We start from the raw sequence: 19,892 nt of genomic DNA, 5'->3' as shown, positions 1-19,892 counted from the left end.
CAAGTCTTAATGGGTTAAGTATATATATATTTTTGAGTATCTGTACTTTACTTGAGTGTTTGTATTTTTGTACACACTTGTGACTTTCACTCCGCTATGTTTCAAACTAAAGACAAAAAGTCCACCACAGGCTCATCACCACCTGGGCCAATGGTTAGGTGGTGGTGATGTCCATCACTCTGTGCCTGGACCATTAGTATTAAGTATATCTCCCTAAATCTTTAATTGAACACATCAGTGTTGATTTCGTCGACTAAAACTATGACGAAAAATGTTGGTCGACTACCTGTTTTAACTGACAAAAACTAAGCTATGATGACTAAAACTTCAACAAATAAAAACTAGACTAAAATGTTAGTGAGGGAACTAGTGGAGAAGAGATCCAGTAGAACTAAAAGACAAGTCGTTTTATGTTTGGTTGCGCTCGGGTGTTGCGCTCTGAAAATAGCCGATCTACAAGCTGTGATCTTGTAGAACGGCTATTTTCAGCATGCAACCAGGTGTAAAATCAGCCATTACGACGCCATCGAGGCACCGCCAAAATACATTTTAGTCGACTAAATCAACTGTAGATTTAGTCGACAAAAATCTTATGATATTTAGTCGACTAAAACTAAACAGTAAAGCATTTCAGATGATAAAATATGACTAAAACTAAATGGAATTTTATTCAAAAGACTGAAACTGAATCAAAAATTTGCTGTCAAAATCAACACTGGAACACATCAAATAAGAGGCCAAAAAAAGAAGAACCACAACATTATAAAAGATGGATGGCCGCGGGCCTCTCGCGGGTTTCTCAATGAATCCGAGTCAAAGGGAAGAATTGGCAGTGGTAACATGCTGTGGCCATAAAATATACATAGTCTTCCTCATGCCAAGTGATGAGAGGCCGCATGGCTGCCTGGCTCCTTCACGTTTTAGTATAATGAGCACTCCTGATCAATAAGGCATCAGGCAGTAAGTCGCTAAGTTGCCCCCACCCCCTCCTTTAAAGAAAGATTAGTCTATGTATTTAGGACATCATACCATAGAAATCATAGAAAAAATCATACCATAGAAAACTTTGATTCAGTTTTAGTCATAGTCTTTTGAATAAAATTCCATTTAGTTTTAGTCATATTTTCAGTCATCTGAAATGTTTTAGTCTTAGTCTAGTTTTAGTCGACTAAATCTACAGTTGATTTAGTCGACTATAATGTATTTTAGCGGTGCCTTGATGGCGTCGTAATGGCTGATTTTCCACTTGGTTGCGCTGCGACGCGTTGTGAGCTTGTAGATCGGCTATTTTCAGAGCACAACACCTGAGCGCAACCAAAGATAAAATTATCTCTTCTCCACTCGTCCCTCCCTGACATTATAGTCTAGTTTTTATTTTCTGACGAAATTGTCAATACATTTAATCTCAGTTTTATTCATCGTACCTTATAATTATTCAGTTTTAATTTGGTTTTCGTCTGTGAAAAAAGGTAGTCGACGAACATTTTTCGTCATAGTTTTAGTCGACGAAATCAACACTGGGTGGTACAAAAAACTTTAAAGGCTTTTTACCTGGGCAGTTAACAAGGCTACCAGATAGTGTTTATTATAGGGGAGAACACGCTTATAAGCTGTTAGAGATTCAATTCATTCACAGTAAATATTAAATGTGTTCATTTATCTCTGGAACAGCCATTTAAATTTTGCACTGTTCCATGTTTCCGAGTTGTCTTTATTCCTCGTCTCATCCATAAGTACGGTGACCAGACACCCCGGTATGGCCGGGGATTGTCACGGTTCCAAGCCGTGTGTCCCAAGTCCCGACAAATATCTATAGTCTATACAACATTAAAATGCCCCACATATTCACTACCAAATTGTCCCAGATCTCACCACAATTAAAATAACAACGCTTGTTTTGAGTGATAACATACTGTAGATGTTTATCATGTTCTGTGTTGTTGAAAGTTGCAGTCACTAGGTTTATTATAGGGCAGGCCACGCGTATAAGCTGTTAAGAGATTCAATTAATTCACAGTAAATATTAAATGTGTTAATTTATCTCCGGAACATCCATTTAGATTTTGCGCTGTTCCATGTTTACGAGTTGTCTTTATTCCTCGTCTCATCCATAAGTACGGTGACCAGACACCCCGGGATTGTCACGGTTTCAAGCCGTGTGTCCCAAGTCCCGACAAATATCTATACCAGGGGTCTTCAACAGGGGGTCCGGGACCCCTTGGGGGTCCTCAGAGTTACTACAAGGGGTCCGCCAAATCTTTGTGTGATATGATGTTTTGTTTTTTACCTTGACCACTTGAACAATAGCATCCCCTTTTCTGAGGAGAACTTTAGCCAAAAATAGCAGATCTACAAGCTCACAACGCCTCGCAGCGCGAGGCGTTGTGAGCTTGTAGATCGGCTATTTTTTTGGCAAAGAGGTATATGTGTAGAGGGGGGAGAAGAGCAGACCAAGTAAACAAAAAAAGTTTAATCTGAAACACATTTTTATTCAATATAGAGGGGGTCCCTGCTTCATCTCTCTCTCAGCTATTGTCCCAGATCTCACCACAATTAAAATAACAACACTTGTTTTGAGTGATAACACACTGTAGATGTTTATCATGATGTTCTGTGTTGTTGAAAGTTGCAGTCCCTAGGTGTGCTAAGTGCTAACATCAGACGAAAATAAAAATAAAACTTCTAAAAACATTGTCAAACGCAGCGCAAATAGCAGATCTATACAGGCGACACATTGTGAAATTGGATTTAAGTGATTAAGGGTCCCTGGTTTTAATCTTATTTTAAATATGGTCCCCCCCATCCTCCACAAGGCATCAGGGTTGTTGCTAGCTGTGTCAGGCATGCTGCTCAAAAGTGTGCCTCTGTTGTTGTGCCTCAAGTCAAACACACCAGAGATAAAGCGGTTGACATTACATTTAGCATTTCTCTCTGGCATTTTTAGGGGCCTCTTGCGAGAGAGGCGACGAGGGAAGATAGAAAGAAAGCATAAACGGAGGGTTATCGTCCATCATAAATGACTTGTTTCATGCCTTGATAGTTAGACGGGGAACAAAAGACAACAACGCAGCCAAAATAATAACATAAATAAAACATACACACTAGCTAGGCTATAGCCTTCGTCTTCATAAAAGCGAGTGAGTTCTGCTGTTGTTTTTTTTGGTGTGTTGTTATGAGACACATTTCATTAAAAATGAAGTCTCTCTCTTCCTTTTCTTCACCCCTGCCTGCCTGTGTCTACCCTTCTATTTTGCTAGCCTCTTGTCTCTCCCCTCCCCCTCTCTCATCATAGCATGCCACACATTTCCTGTTTACCCTTGATACAAGTGGAGGAGAGCAAAGAGAGAAGCCTCTCACATTCCCCCTCCAGCCATTCCAGTTGTTGTGTACCACCACAATGGCCAAGAATTGTAAAGTCATTGGTAAACAACTATTTCTATTTTGATTTATCTTGTGCTTTTGTGTTCTTGTGATCTTTTGCTCTCATCTGTACTTCTTTTGTGTTTTTCACTCCTACTGCTGCTGTTGTTGCTGCTGCTAGAGCACAAGAATTTTCCGCTCCTCCGGGAATCAGTAAAGGTTTTGTCTTATTTTAACCCGTTGAGACCGGGAACGCATCATTTTTTAGATTTCTTTGGGCTATTCAAAAATAGCAGATATACAAGCTCGCAGCGCGGCACCGAGTGCCGCGCTACGAGCTTGTAGATCTGCTATTTTTGAGGAAAATTTGCGCAAATCAAAATAATTCGTAGAATTGGAACCTCGGGTCTTAAAGGAGGAGTTCACCCACAAAATGACTTATTTTCTATCAATTGCACACCCTATGAAGCCTTGAATCCATGGATTCTTTTTTGTTTTTGTCGCATTCCTAAGCTAATAATTTGATTCCCGTCTCCTACCGGCTAATGTATCCGGTAGGAGACACAAAGTAGATTATTTGTGTCTCCTACCAGATACACACACCGTCATCAAATTATTGTCTTAGGAATGCCACAAAAGCAAAAATAAATCCATGAAATCAAGGCTTCATGGGGTGTGTAATTGATAGAAAATAAGTAATTTTTGGGTGAACTCCTCCTTTAATGGGTTAAGTCTCATTCTGTTTAGTTGTTTATTTAGTGAGTCAGCTAAACCTGCACGATTTTTTTAGACCCAAAAAGAAAATGTCATATGCATTTTTGATGATAAATGAATAAGTTATAATGCTATTGTCTTGTTGCATTCACAGGAGCCAAGGTGGACCCACACACACACACAGACAGTGTGGTAACCATCACTGAATGCAGATTGGGCCAGGTTCTTCCCATTCAGATAATGCAAATGCGATGGATGGAATCCAAGCAATTAAACTAAACTGATTAGAAGAAGCCATGGGAGAGGGAGGGGGGGTGTGGGGGGGGGGGTGGGTGCTTACATCACAACATTCCACATGTGACCCTGCCTGTTCAAAGAAAGCTGGGGGTGTGTTGGTAAACATCAGAGAGAGAGAGGGATGGAACACACCCCGTGGTGATCTCTGGTTGTTTCGGACACTCAAGAGAGCCTCTGAGCGACTCAAACGTTGAAATATTTAGAGGCCTGTGGTGTGGGAGCACCCCGAGCACACACTGGGCCGCTCTCTGGCTGAAAAAAAAGTTTATCCGAGCCGAGGACAAGTCGATGAAAAATGCAATACAATGCGGCTTGAATGGTAATCTAGAGCAGTGGTTTTCAACCCTTTGCATATCAAGGTCCATTATTTATTCGGCATTTGAGCCACGGAACCACCATTTGATTAGACTCTCAGACTTTAGAATATTTGTTATCGTTTGATACGATTTTGTCCACAATTCCATGCTGTATTGTTGTTGGTACCATTAGGAGCGATAACAGGCAAACCTTGATCAAAATAACAATTATTAGAGCGTAAAATGAAACCAAATGGACCCGTAACCATTTGGTTTCATTTTACACTCTCTATAGTTAAAGATCTATAAGGGTCCATTTGGTTACCAACTCTCCATCATTTAGCTGGGGACCACCTGGAACCCCCTCAAGGACCACTGGTGGTTCCCGGACCACTGGTTGAGAACCACTGCTCTAGAGAAGTGGTTCTCAAACCTTTCATGTCAAGGACCCCCAAAATGATATGTATTTGGCCGCAGACCCCCATCTGAAATTGTTTTGTGCCAGGGACCCCCAGAAGCAAAGATGTGCACACATTTTCAAGATTTTTCAAAAATAGCAGATCTACAAGTGCACTATGAGCTTGTAGATCTGCTATTTTTGAATAGCCAAAGTATAAAATATGGATTAAGTGGTTAAAATGATTGTGATGCTATATTAACACATTTTGCTGGGGACCTGGTACCCCCTCAAAGACCCCCTGGGGGTCCCCGGACCCCACTTTGAGAACCAATGCTCTAAAGCAGTGGTTCCGAAAGTTTTTAGCTCGAGACCCAAAAGAGAAATTAGACGTTTGCCCGGGACCAAAGCTAGTGAAAATAGCAGATCTACAAGCTCGCAACGCATCGCAATGTGACACGTTTGTTGGCCGCCAAATACATATAATGTTGGGAGGTCCTTGACATGAAAAAGTTTGAAAGACAATGATATAGCAACATATGTTTTTCAGAAAACTGTTAGGATTTAGAAGACATTCTGTTGTAGAATCGGAACCTCTTTTCTTTTGGTATAATTTCTTGTTCAAGCATCTCGGTTGGGCTGCAAAGTTTTTCTTACAAATCACATTTACAGCACCAGTGGATCAAACTTCCTTTAAATGTGATGAGACAGCCCCTGATCATGTTTCATGCATTTAAGATGAAGTTGAATCACTCATGCCATCACAAGCTACAAAAGCAGATATCAATAATTATGGATACATATCTTTCTCTTACAGTGTGGTACGGTAACCTGGAATGTTACGATGATATGATGACCCATTCAATCCGGGAACACGTCTGTGTCATTTTAGATTTAATCTATAACCATTATTTTATACTTTGGGCTACTCAAAAATAGCAGATATACAAGCTCATAGCTTGCAGTTCTGCTATTTTTGAAAAATCTTGAACATTTGTGCAAATCTTTGAAATTTTTTAACAACATTTTTAACTCAAATCTTTGCTTCTGGGGGGAACAAAAATATTTACAAATGTACGCTTTAAAAAAAAATTGAAAGATTTGCAGAACTTTTCACGATTTCCCCCCAAAATAGCAGTGCCGCGCTATGAGCTTGTAGATCTGCTATTTTTGAATACCCAAAGTATAAGATAATGGTTAAAGTGGTTAAACGGCTGCATAAGAATTTCCTGGTCTGCGGCCACTGACTCGGGTGATGAAGCAATACTTGTGCTGCGCCACAGGCCTATGCTAGTCAATCTTTAAAAATCCCCTCTTCTAAAAACTCTCCCTATCTCGTCCTCTAAATATCTATTACTTTATACCGGCTCTCTTCTTTTTTTTCTCTTTTTATCTCTTGCTGCAGAACAGGAACCCTTTAAAAAAAAAACAGCATTTTGCTGAGTAGGTCTCAAAACTGTTTTAATTACCCTTTTATGGGGTGTTTGCAATGCTTTCTCCTCCTATTAAATAAATAAACCGAAACTGAAACCGAAAACTTAAAGTGACATTCTTAGCGAGTCGCGTACAATGCAGTTCAACACATTTCTGACCTCTGTGCCTGCGAGCCGCCCGTGGACCATGTTTGCCTAGGCGACCCCTGTGTGTAACGCTAGACCCCGGCGGGCGCTCGTAGGACCGCGGGGTGTGTAACTCAATCACATCCGGTGTGATTGGCAAGCCTGATGAATGTCCACTTTGTTTGCACAGCACATTCATCCCCCACATCAGGTCGAACACAAACGCAACAGAGACCAAATCTAATTTAAAGAGGGAAAAAAGGCCACCAGTGCCTCCCCACCCCTTGTACGCACACGCACACACACACACACACACACACACACACACACACACACACACACACACACACACACACACACACACACACACACACGCAACCAACCAAACGGGAAGAGGATGATCTCTACATGGCTCCTTTTGTCCTCCCATAACTCACTCAGAGGCACAGGGATTGGTCCCGCCCCCGTCCATGCAGCTCGTTGTTCAGACATCCTGGCGGTATGGTTGGTGTGACACCTCCTCGGTCTCCTCATCTCGTTCCATTGTTTCCTAACACGTCCCTGCCTGGGACCTGTGGGATTGTGTCCCGATTTCAAAGCTGCGTTGTCGTCCCCGAGTCCCCCGACATATATCTGTAAAACATCAAAATGTCCCGGTTTTTCAACACTCTCTATACCAAATTGTGGTATCTTGGTTTTCGCCCACAATTAAAATAGTAACAATAATAATGTTATACATGTTTTCAGCGCTTGTTGTCCCATTCGTTATCTAACCAGCATCCATGGTGGGCAGTCAATAGGTTTTGCGAAAATGCTAGAATAATTGAAACCCCATTCTGATGAAAGTGCTACGTACTGTATGGTGCAGTGGTGTGTTCTAGGTCAGGGGTCTTCAACAGGGGGTCCGGGACCCCTAGGGGGTCCTCAGAGTTACTACAGGGGGTCCCCCAAATCTTTGTGTGATATCTTTTTTTTTACATTAACCACTTGAATCCTAGTATCCCTTTTCTGAGGAGAACTTCAGCCAAAAATAGCCGATCTACAAGCTCACAACGCCTCGCGCTGCGAGGCGTTGTGAGCTTGTAGATCGGCTATTTTTTGAGTTATAGGTGTGTAGAGGGAAAAAAGAGCAGCAAAAGTTTATCTGAAACACAATTTTATACAATATAGAGGGGGTCCCTGCTTCATCTCTCTCTCAGCTAGGGGGTCCTTGGCCTGAAAACGTTGAAGACCCCTGTTCTAGGTTGTTTTTTCGTAGGTATACGATAATCAGTCCCTGCACGACATGCGCGCGATCGTGGCGATACGCTAGCGCGTTTTCAATGGATGAAATGGTTAGAAGGGCTACGCTTGGCTATGAAAATCTTCTGCAGGTCACACTACGTATATAGCATTGGTTCTCAAAGTGAGAAGGGGTACTTGAGGGGGTTCCAGGGGGTCCCCGGCTAAATGATGGAAAGGAACCAAATGGACCCTTGTGGGTCTGTAACTCTGAGAGTGTACAAATGTTACCAAATGGACCCTAACGGGTCCATTTGGTAACATTTGTACACTCTCAGAGTTAAATTAGCATTGATTTTACAATATGAATTGGGGTCCCAGAGATAGAAATGCCATTAAATGGGGTCCGTAGCCTAATGCATGTCAAACTGGGGGTCCTTGAAATTAAAATGGTTGAGAATCACTGCTAGAGAGCCGTAAATATCTTCTCTTATGGGGGTCCCTGGCATATCTTTTCAAATGGGGGTCCGCGGGCTAATAAGTGTCAATTTGAGGGTCCCTGACATGAAAAAGTTTGAAAACCACTGGTATATAGTGTAACACGGTAGAACACACCACATGGTGTGTACACACTGAGTGTGTATGTGAGCATGCATGAATGTACGGGTTCATTTAAGGGTCCCAGTGTTGGGGTTTGAAAAGAGTGTTGCTGTAAGCAGGCTCAGATTCATAGTTCAGGGGTTCTCAAAGTGGGGTCCAGGGACCCCCATGTGTCCTTGAGGGGGTTTCAGGGGGTCCCCATGCTAAATTATACATACGTAGGAACCAAATGGTCCCTTACAGGTCTGTAACTCCGAGAGCGTACAAGAGGAACCAAATGGACCCGTGTCCATTTGGTTCCTCTTGTACACTCTCAGAGTTATGAGTGTCCGTGGCCTAATGCATAAGGAACTAGGGGTCCTTGAAATGAAAAAAAGTTTGAAAACCACTGCTTTAGGTATGATGAAGGCATGGATGATGGAAACAGATCAATGGAGAAATCAACTGGTGACAACACCAGATTCTTGCCTCCTTACCAAATGTTTTCAGTTCAATTTCAAAAGGTCTCTCAAATGTGTCTTCATTGGGAGGGACCAGGTAAGGATAAGGATAACTAAGGTCCATAGTTTATTAAAACAAGTTCACAGATAGAGATGGATTCAATTCTGATTTCCTCCATTCATTGAAGATAAATGGGTCCGACCTTCAAGGTGTTGAAAGCCTGCTTCGTTGCACGAGAATAGCAGACCTACAAGCTCTCAATGCGTCGCATCCACGGTGCTTCGTCAGCTATTTTTGAGGCGACGCGTGACGAAGTATGAATCGGAGCTGATGTTCAAAGAGGAGTCCATGACGAAGGACACCATGACTTCATTACTATATGAATTACTGGGCAAATGAGATTTGCAATCATACACTACTAGAAACATGTTAGCCACGCATGTTTGACGTGAAGAGAACTAAATCTGTTACATGTTACGTATCCCGTAACTGAGCTCCAACGGTACTAGCCAGATCTAGTCTGATTCATTCATATAACCCCATTAAAGCCGGGAACACACCTGTGTCATTTTAAGATTTATTTGGCTATTCAAAAACAGCAGATCTACAAGCTCGTAGCGCGGCACTCGGTGCCGCGCTACGAGCTTCTTGACATGAAAACGTTTGAGGACCACTGACATAGAAACATGCGTTTTTCAGAAAACTGTTAGGATTTAGAAGAGATATTTGTAGAATCCCCCAGAAAATGACACAGATGCGTTCCCGGTCTTAATGGGACAATATACTGTACTGTAACTTGGCAAAGAGTGGAGGGCTCTATTTTTAAATTTACTCAAGTTATGATAACATTATCTTCTTGAACTCACCCGTAATGGTCGGTAAATAAATGATTACTGAACCACCGCAATTTACAATTTAGGTATTCATCAGCTTATCCACAACGACTAACAAATTGAAAGATTGGTGTAAATGGCATGAAATCTAATTAACCAAACAGGGAAAGCGGTCGAGTAAATCGGGTGCCAAAAGGAAACAATGAAGTGTTACAGAGTAACTAGGACAGCAGGTAGACCTCAAAACCTAAACAACATTCTATATAAATAACAAGCATATTATGTGGACAAGCAAACAGCAGTACCCAATATACACGATCTCTGTTTCTCTTTTGTTTGGCAACGCAATTACGAGGGACACAAACTTTCTATTTTTATTTTATCGACTTTTTTGTTAGCATTCTGCTACGATTCATATTCCCAGACAGTCCTTGGGAAGACAGCTTCAGCGAGAGGCTAGAAGGATGACAATAACAAAGTGATGCTGTGTGTTTGTTAACACATTGAGACCGGGAACGCATCTGTGTCATTCTTGGTTTTCTTTGGGCTATTTAAAAAAATAGCAGATATACAAGCTCATTGCGCGGCACCGAGTGCCGCGCAATGAGCTTGTAGATCTGCTATTTTTTAAATTATTTTTTTATTTGTGCAAATATCTTTGAATATATATATATTTTTAAAGTGAACATTTGTAACTCAAATCTTTACTTCTGGGGGATTCTACAAATGTCTTCTAAATCCTAACAGTTTTTTGAAAAAAAACGTATGTTGCTAATTGCTATCATCAGTGGTTCTGAAACCTTTTCATGTCAAGGACCACCCAAAATTATATGTATTTGGCCGTGGACCCCCATCTCAAAATATTTTTTGTTCCAGGGACCCCCCAAAAGCAAAGATTTGAGTAAAAAACTATATTTGCTTTAAAAATATATATATATTCAAATATGTGCAATATTTTTCACGATTCTTCCAAAAAATAGCAGATCTACAATCTCATAGCGCGGCACTCTATGAGCTTGTATATCTGCTATTTTTGAATAGCCCAAAGAAATCTTAAAATGACACAGATGCGTTCCCGGATTGAATGGATTAAGGAGCGGCGGGCGAGAAAGAGACACTGCATGGAGAGGAGCGTGAAGGTCAGTCCCACTTGTGCTGTGGAGCTCCCTGAAGCACCGGAGGATTCTGCTGACATCCGCCGCCTTTGTTCTGTGTAATTGGCTAAAAACACTGTGTGCAACTATATTTACACATCTCCCCCCCGAAGAACATTAATTACAGGCCGAGAGAGCACAAGGAGAGGGGCAGAAAAGAGTGAGAGAGAGAGAGATAGAGAGAGAGAGAGGGAGAGAGAGAGAGAGAGGGAGAGAGGGGGGGGAGAGAGAGAGGGGGGGAGAGAGAGAGAGGGGGGGAGAGAGAGAGAGGGGGGGGGGGAGAGAGGGAGAGAGGGAGAGAGAGGGAGGGAAAAAAAGAGAGAAAACAAGAGGTAGAGGGGGCATCGGTGCCTGGAAATACTCTCTGTTCACACATGCCCTCTAGTAGTAGGGTGGCATACAGCGGTGGAAGAAGTACTCAGATATTTGACTTAAGTAAAAGTATAGCAACACCACGATATAAAAATACTCTGTTACAAGTAAAAGGCCTGTGTTCAAAATGCTACTCGAGTAAAAGTACAAAAGTATTGGCATGAAAATATACTTAAAGTAACAAAAGAAAAAGTACTAAAATATTTGAAAATAGACGATCTACAAGCTCACAACACGTCGGGATGCGACGCGTTGTGAGTTTGTATGTCTGCTATTTTCAAATAGTCTATGTATGAAATAGAGCTTAAGTGGTTAATGTAAGTTTTATAATATAATAATCTATATATGCAAAGTAACTAGTGACTAAAGTTTTCAAATAATTAAAGTAGTGGAGTAAAAGCACAATATTTGCCTCTGAGATGTAGTGGAGTAGAAGTAAAAGTACTGAAAATCGGAAATACTCCAGTAATGTAAAAAATACCTCAAAACTGTACTTAAGTACAGTACTTGAGTACACGTACTTAGTTACTTTACATCACTGGTGGCATATATACATGGGTTATATATATATACTGACAGCTTTTAACATCGTGGAGGTCTTCATACAGGATTCTGAGGGCTGGCAAATTAAAGAGATGCCTGACGAACATGAATGTTAAAATGTGTTTGGGGACATGTGTTCCTGGGACATGCAGCCTCTGTAAACATACAATCTTGTTGACATGTGTGCATGAACTAATTTAACCACTTGAACCCCATGCAGCATGCCTATATTCTGGGTGGAACATTCGGCCAAAAATAGCCGATCTACAAGCTCATGTTGCGTGTCGCAAAACACGGCAGGTTGTGAGCTTGTAGATCGGCTATTTATGGGTAAGAGATTTGGTGTCGACGGAAAAATAATAGCCGTCCAAGTACAGTTGCAACCTTGGGTCCGTTTCACCAAGACTAAAGAGGGTTTAAGTAGTTAAAATCATGCCTCACACAGCAACCGTACGCTATATGGGACAAAGCATTATACAGTAAAGTGGTAGAAAAGCTTGGAGAAGTGGGCTTGGGACTCAGTGGAAGGTTGCCATTTCAAAGCATGTGGGCCAGCTGGGACACTTTGGGCAGGGAAAGTGGATGACTAACACTCTCCCACCCTTGAATATAACTACCATCAAGAAGTTTCCCTTGAACAACCCCAACCTCCTCCAAACCCGATGGCCAACGGCACAAACTTGCGGTTCTATAGACGGGCCACTTTATGCTCCTTTATGAACGCAAAAGCAGCATTTAGCTGAAACATTTCTGCAGCAACACAACAGCAAAACAAACTTCTATGAAAAAAAAACACTTAAACCCTATATATACGTCATTGACCGGAGTCCCATAGGGGTCTATACTAGGCCCCCTCCCTTTTTCCCCTCTAAAATACTCTGTTACAAGTAAAAGGCCATGTGTTCAAAATGTTACTTGAGTGAGAGTACACAAGTATTGGCATCAAAATATACTTAAAGTACCAAAAGCAAAATTACTAAAATGTTTGAAAATAGCAGATCTACAAGCTCACAACGCGTCGCATCGCGACGCGTTGTGTGCTTGTAGCTCTGCTATTTTCAAGCATTTTAGTAGCCGATTTACAGGCCGCTCTACAAGCTCACAACGTGACACGTTGTGAGCTATTTTTTTGCCGAACGTTCACCTCAGAATAGGGAAGGGTTCATGTGGTTCGAAAATGTTTCAACACAAAAGCCAACCCAGATGGACTTCTTCCTTGCTGTTTATGTTTCAGTCTGGATAATGTGTTTGGCTCAGCTGAGAGAAGTGTTAGACTTCACCTTTTCCTGCTGTGCACGTTTTTGCATCCGCCTTTCTCTCTCGAACAAAATAATCTGTAGGAGTGGTGTCCTGTGGCTGTCACTCCGCTCTGCTCTCTCCCAGCCCTTTAGCAGGAACCCAGTCATATTGTTGTGGAAGGAATTGGAGCCTTTAGTTCCACTAGCTTGGGGGATGGTTGTCACAGGCCTTGTTAATCACTTCCTGTTATTGTCTGTCACAGGAAGTGGATGGGCATTGCCTATTCTGCTATTAGTCAAGTTCAATGGTAAACTTTCAGTTTCCTTCGAAAATGTTTGTGCGAGGGTGTGCAACTGTTTGTTAGTGTGTGTGCGCGTGCGTGTGCGTGTGTGTGTGTGTGTGTGTGTGTGCGTGTGCGTGTGTGTGTGCGTGTGTGTGTGTGTGCATGTGATGCAAGACTAGATGTCTACATTGCCCGCCCAAGGGATGTAGGGTGGTGTGGTTTTGTACAAACTTACTCACAGAGAAAAAAAAACACGACAAAACAACAACAAAAACAACAACAAAAAAACACAGAAAAACTGGGCCAATTACCATTGCAAACAGGGCCGACCAATTATCTGCTTACTGCTTCCATTCCGTCCAATTTGGGAGTTCTCTCTCTCTGGCTAAAAAATATCCCCATTTCTAGACAGCAAGCACACTGATGGGTTGTGCATCAAAGGCAAGCATGGAGATGAAATAATGACACACGCTGTCACACAACAGCCCACAACGGCTATAATCATTATCACACATCTTTTTCACAATGCTATTCTGAGGAAAATATCCCACACATGGCTACCTCTGTTGAGTGCCTGACCATGAGTAACAACTGTGGGAATAAAGAAAGGAAGCAGAGGGGCTGCAGATAACAAACGATCTGTGGATCTGTATGGGATATTCCTTGTGTCACAACTGAATGAATTCGTCCAATCCATTCCGCTGCTTAACACATTAAGACCGGGAATGTGTGTGTCATTTTTAAATTTCTTTGGCTATTCAAAAATAGCAGATATACAAGCTCATAGCGCGGCACCGAGTGCCGCGCTATGAGCTTGTAGATCTGCTATTTTTGGGAAAAGCATACATTTTTAAAGCATACATTTTTAACTCAAATCTTTTGGGGATTCTACAAATGTCTTCTAAATCCTAACAGTTTTTTGAAAAAAAATGATGTTGCTATAATCAGTGTTTCTCAAACGTTTTCATGTCAAGGACCCCAAAAATTATATGAATTTTGGCCGCGGACCCCCATCTCAAAATATTTTGTTCCAGGGACCCCCCAGAAGTTGTAATAGAGTTAAAAATGTTCGCTATGGAAAAATAAATACTCAAAGATTTGCTAAAATGTTCACTATTTTTCAAAAATAGCAGATCTACAAGCTCATAGCGCGGCACTCGGTGCCGCGCTATGAGCTTGTATATCTGCTATTTTTGAATAGCCAAAGAAATCTATAAATGACACATGGATGCGTTCCCGGTCTAAACGGGTTAACACAGCAGTGTCAGCTGTGTAATGGATAGGATGAGTTGACATTATTGACCACGACCAGCAAGAAAACCTGTGAAGACGGTTTGCAAAGACAAACACAACAGTGGTCTATATATAGAGCTGCAACTATCGATTATTTTCATGATGATTATTCTATCGATTACTTTTTCAATGAATCAAACCATTGAGTAGAGTTTTTTTTTATGTCTACAAATCAACGTGATTTCTTTTTTAAATAACCACAACTAAATTGATTAGTAGCTGTCGGGCAAAAACCTCTTATTATGACTTTTGTGTTTTTTTGTTAATTAATTCCCTACTTGATCATACTACAGCGTCACACAAAAGCATCAAAATTAGCAGATCCACAAGCTCGAAACACAGCGATTCACGACACGTTAACGAGTTTGTAGATCTGCTACTTTTGCGGGGGGGTTTTTTAATCCTTGAAAAGTAACACTTTTGGACATAATAGGTTTCCACCCGACAGACGATTTAAGAAATGTCAAGTAAAAAAATAGAGAAAATAGCAGATCTACAAGTTCACAACACGTCACATCGTGCAGCGTTGTAGGTTTATAGATCTGCAATTTTTGGTACTTTTGAAAATGTTTGCCTATAATGACCAAAATAGGGACGCCAGGTAGTAGAAAGTCCCTAATGGACTTCATGGTCCATTTGTGTAATTATTTATGCGGTTTTCTACTCTATTTTTAAAATATGGGAATATGTGAGAAACAAATGGAGGGGAAAGACAAATACATTTCTGATTTTTCTTTAGATTATTTTACAAAAATATGATTTTTATAATGGATTAAATTGATTTGCTTGATTAACTGTTGCACGCCTGCAGTCAGAATCTCTTCAGGGGAGCATTCTTAACTGTTAATGGGATATCCAAAATCTGATCTGTGTAAAAAAGCAATTTATGCCAAGAGATGAGGCATTTAAATCCTCGCTGTTGCTTCGTTGTTCTGCAGGGAGCTGCCCCCAGGGAAGGAGATAGTTGAGCAGGTGAGGTAATATTTACAAAGCTGAAGAAAGGGTATGCACCTGCAATTATGAGCAACTACAAAAACAAGAGTGCTATAACAGATCAAGGCGATGAATGGTAATCCACGTCATCACCTGAGCGTTTTATCTGATCGTTGTCAAAATGACATCATGTCAGGGTTTCTGCAAAGTGTGAATGGGCCAAGCTCATGAGTTTGACTGACAGAGACAGAGTGTTGATGCAACTGAATGCAACCGACTGCTAATTGCTCCCCAGAACCGAGATGCTATAGGTGATTAAAGATACATTTTATGGACCGATCTTGGATCCGATGATGTCTGGGTCTAAAAGAAGCAAAGCGAACACCTTGGTGGAAAATCCATCAGCGATGTTTGTTTGGGTGCAACGCGTTATCAAAGTCATGCCTGGCGACTATGAAGAGAGATGCAGATCTACGCATTCACAGGACTCACCGACACACATCCCACACACACACACACACACACACACACACACACACACACACACACACACACACAGCTATTTCTTTTGAATATGAGATCTATTATTCCACAGCCAAAATATTGCTGGAAGGAGACAGGGAAAACAGACGCAGGGTAAAAAGGGTGAGAGGGCAGGGGAAGTAGTAGCAGTGGTGGAAAAAGTACTCAAATTCTTTACTTAAGTAAAAGTACCAATACTGCGGTATGGAAATACTCTGCAAGTAAAAGTCCAGAATTAAACATTTACTTGAGTAAAAGTGCGACGCGTTGTGAGCTTGTAGATCGGCTATTTTCAAATAGCCTAGGTATAAAATAGGGCTGAAGTGGTTAATGTATGTTTCATAATATCATAATTTATATCTGCAAAGTAACTATAGTAACTAAAGTTTTCAAATAATTGTAGTGAAGTAAAGGTACAATATTTGCCTCTGAGATGTAGTGGAGTGGAAGTAAAAGTACTGAAAATGGGAAATACTTGAGTAAAGTTAAAAAAAATCCTCAAAATTGTACTTAAGTACAGTACTTAGAGTAAATGTACTTAGTTACTTTACACCACTGGGAAGAAGAAGAAAAACATGGTTCCTGTAGAGCCTGGAGAGGGAGTTGGCTGATGAAACCGAGATAGACCCGAGATGGTTATCGGCGCCGGTCGGGGTCGACGTGAACAAACACAGTGAGAGCGCTGTGGACATCTGAGCGTGTGAAGGAGAAAGAGGCTGTGCTCTTTGCTTTGACTGTGGCCATGTGTAAAAACCCCTCTCAACGTTCATTTACACAGTAAAACCACCACCAATGCTTTCACACACACAACACCACAAAAACGTTTGTATGCTGATCATCAGACATAACCAGAGGCTTGACCTTCTCTGTGAATGACCTGTGATAACAAAATGGAAGGCGCTTATAGCTTAAGTGGTCCCCCAAACACTGGGTCGGGATCCTTGTTTGGGTCGTGGACACATTTTTATGGGTCGCAGGTTTGAAGAATTCAAAAATTTTTCAAAATAAATAACAAATATCAAAATGTTTCATAAAATCTTTTTATAAATACATACAAAATCTAAGAAACTCCATAATAAATAAAAACAAAGTTTAACAGATCTACGACCTTGTGAGCTTGTAGATCGGCTATTTGTATTAGTTTGGGTGTTTTGGGAATCACTGCTGTAGCTATTGTGTTTTAGGCCTAACAGCCATGCAGACTTTTTCTCAAACTTCTTACCGGGCGCCCCCAATGACCACTGTATGAAGCCAACTGACTGCATGCTTCACTATGGTGTATTACGCACATTACATAGCCCCCAGTATTGTTGCTTTCAGCTATATTTGTACCTTGAGTTCATTGTCCTCCAGTCATAATGACTCTCAGCGTTCCTTTTAATTCCACGAGGCGTTCCAGATGGAAGGCGACATCTGCTGAATAAATAAGTATATAGAATTGCATTTCATATACTTTACTGTGATTGCCTAAACAGTCTGGTGCTCACAGTGGAATAATAGCAGGTAAACTATACTCAAGTTCCTTTTAGATAGATTAGATAGATAAGATAGATAAGAATAGAAAGATAGATAGATAAGATCAGATAGAAAAGATCAGATAGATAAGATCAGATAGATAAGATCAGATATAGATAAGATCAGATAGATAGATAGATAGTATTGTGCTTTTCTTTTCTCTTTCTCTAAGCACCATAACGTCCATAAGTATATCATGCACAGTATACTACATTGCTGCTATGCTCAGGCACCTTCGTCATATTTCTTATCTCAGGTACTAGTGTAAATACGTAGATAACTTGTTTGGCCTTTTTGTTGTTCTCTTGTTTGATCTCCCTTCCCACTTGCCCCCCCCCCCCTCCCCTCCCTCTTCTTCCTCCCCCTCTTCTTTCTATGGAAATCGAATTTCACCCACTTCTTTACCTTGTAAACCTGTGATGTGACAATAAACCTGATTCTGATAGATAGATAGATAGATAGATAGATAGATAGATAGATAGATAGATAGATAGATAGATAGATAGATAGATAGATAATATAGATAGATACCGGTACATCGATTTGTTTTACAGAATGGGTTCCCAAGGTGAACCAAAAGTACGTTTATCGACTCATTGTCAAGTACTAGTATGGTCGACAGCGCAGCCATCGGGTTCAGGCACTCGTTTGGACTACCATCACCTCGCTCGGGCACACCTGACGTAGCCTGGGACCAGACCAATCTGCCAGTGCAAAAAAAAAAAGTGCCCTCTGCGATTTGGGTCTGACACCGCTCCGTTGTGAATCCATTTCCTGCTCCCGAAGTCTGGGGTGACCAATCGGGGCCCAGTATTCAAATATGGGAGACTGTAATTGGTAGTTGGTTGTAGGTCTAACCAATTGCGTCCAGAGCCTTTGTTTTGATCCCGCCCCTTAGGGAAAAAAAACGTACTCATAGAAGCACCAGACTCATATCCACGCAGTGATATAGTCTGGCTATACGCGAGGCTACACCTGACGGGGCTCAAGCTTGGCCTGCCTGTCTGCCTTGTTTGGAATGTGATTGGACGTCGTCTCCTAACATGAGGACACTTGGCTCATGAATTATTCACACGTCTTCCCCTGCCATCCTTGGGGGGGGAAACAAATTGCGACGGGGGACGGACTGCTGTATCCTTAAACCCTGCTGGAACTGACTGAGTGACTGGCTTGCTTGTTTCCCCAAAGGACCACACTGTGTTGTGTTGGCTGCATGGCTGTTGTTGCGTGTGTTATATGAAAAGAGAGACCACTCTCTCTCTCTCTCTCTCTCTCTCTGTGTCTCTCTGTCTCCCTCTGAGGTAATACCCGCGGGACTGTCACGTACACAAAGCACCATCACGCTTGCCTCCTCCACTCTTTTGTCTCGCCCACACGTCTCTCTCTCCTGAATGCATTTTGCTCAAACTCCCCACCACCATGCCTCTCTCACAGGCTCGCACTTATCACGGACACGTCATCCACATCAACAGACACCCAAGCTAGCACGCAAACATGAACCCCATAATCTACAGGGGGGGCAATCATTAAGGGATAGGGGGAGGGTACTCTTTTCTTCTTTTTTTTTTACAGAGGTGGAAAGTAACTAAGTACATTTAGCCAAGTATACTGCACTGAGCCCTTTCAGACCGAGAACGCATCTGTGTCATTTTAAGATTTCTTCTTTGGCTATTCAAAAATAGCGGATCTACAAGCTCATAGCGCGGCACCGAGTGCCGCGCTATGAGCTTGTATATCTGCTATTTTTTGGGGGGAAATCGTGAAAATGTGTGCAAATCTTTAGTTTGAATATATATTTACTTTTTTAAAGCGAAGGTTTTTAACTCAAATCTTTGCTTCTGGGGATTTTACAAATGTCTTCTAAATCCTAACAGTTTTTTTTAATTTATTTTTTACTTATGTTGCTATATTATCAATGGTTTTCAAACTTTTTTCATGTCAAGGACCCCCAAAATAATATGTATTTGTCCGCGGACCCCCTCCTATCCAAAAATATTTTGTTCCAGGGACCCCCAGAAGCAAAGATTTGAGTTAAAATGTATATAAAAGATTTGCACAAATTTTCACGATTTTTCTAAAAATAGTAGATTTGTATATCTGCTATTTTTGAATAGCCAAAAAAATCTTAAAATGACACACATGCGTTCCCTTCCCGGCCTTAAAGGGTTAAGGACACACTTGTAGATCTACTATTTTCAAAAAAGTTTGAAAAATGAGTACTTGTTTGTATACTTAATTTTCTATATTGTGTTATTGCTACTTTTACTTAAGTAAAAACAAACCTGAGTACTTCTTCCACTACTGCTCTTTTTTCTAAAGC

This window comes from Gymnoscopelus microlampas (assembly GCF_963454915.1).
Source record: "Gymnoscopelus microlampas genome assembly, chromosome: 3".
NCBI lineage: Eukaryota > Metazoa > Chordata > Actinopteri > Myctophiformes > Myctophidae > Gymnoscopelus > Gymnoscopelus microlampas.
This window is presented reverse-complemented; position numbering follows the sequence as displayed.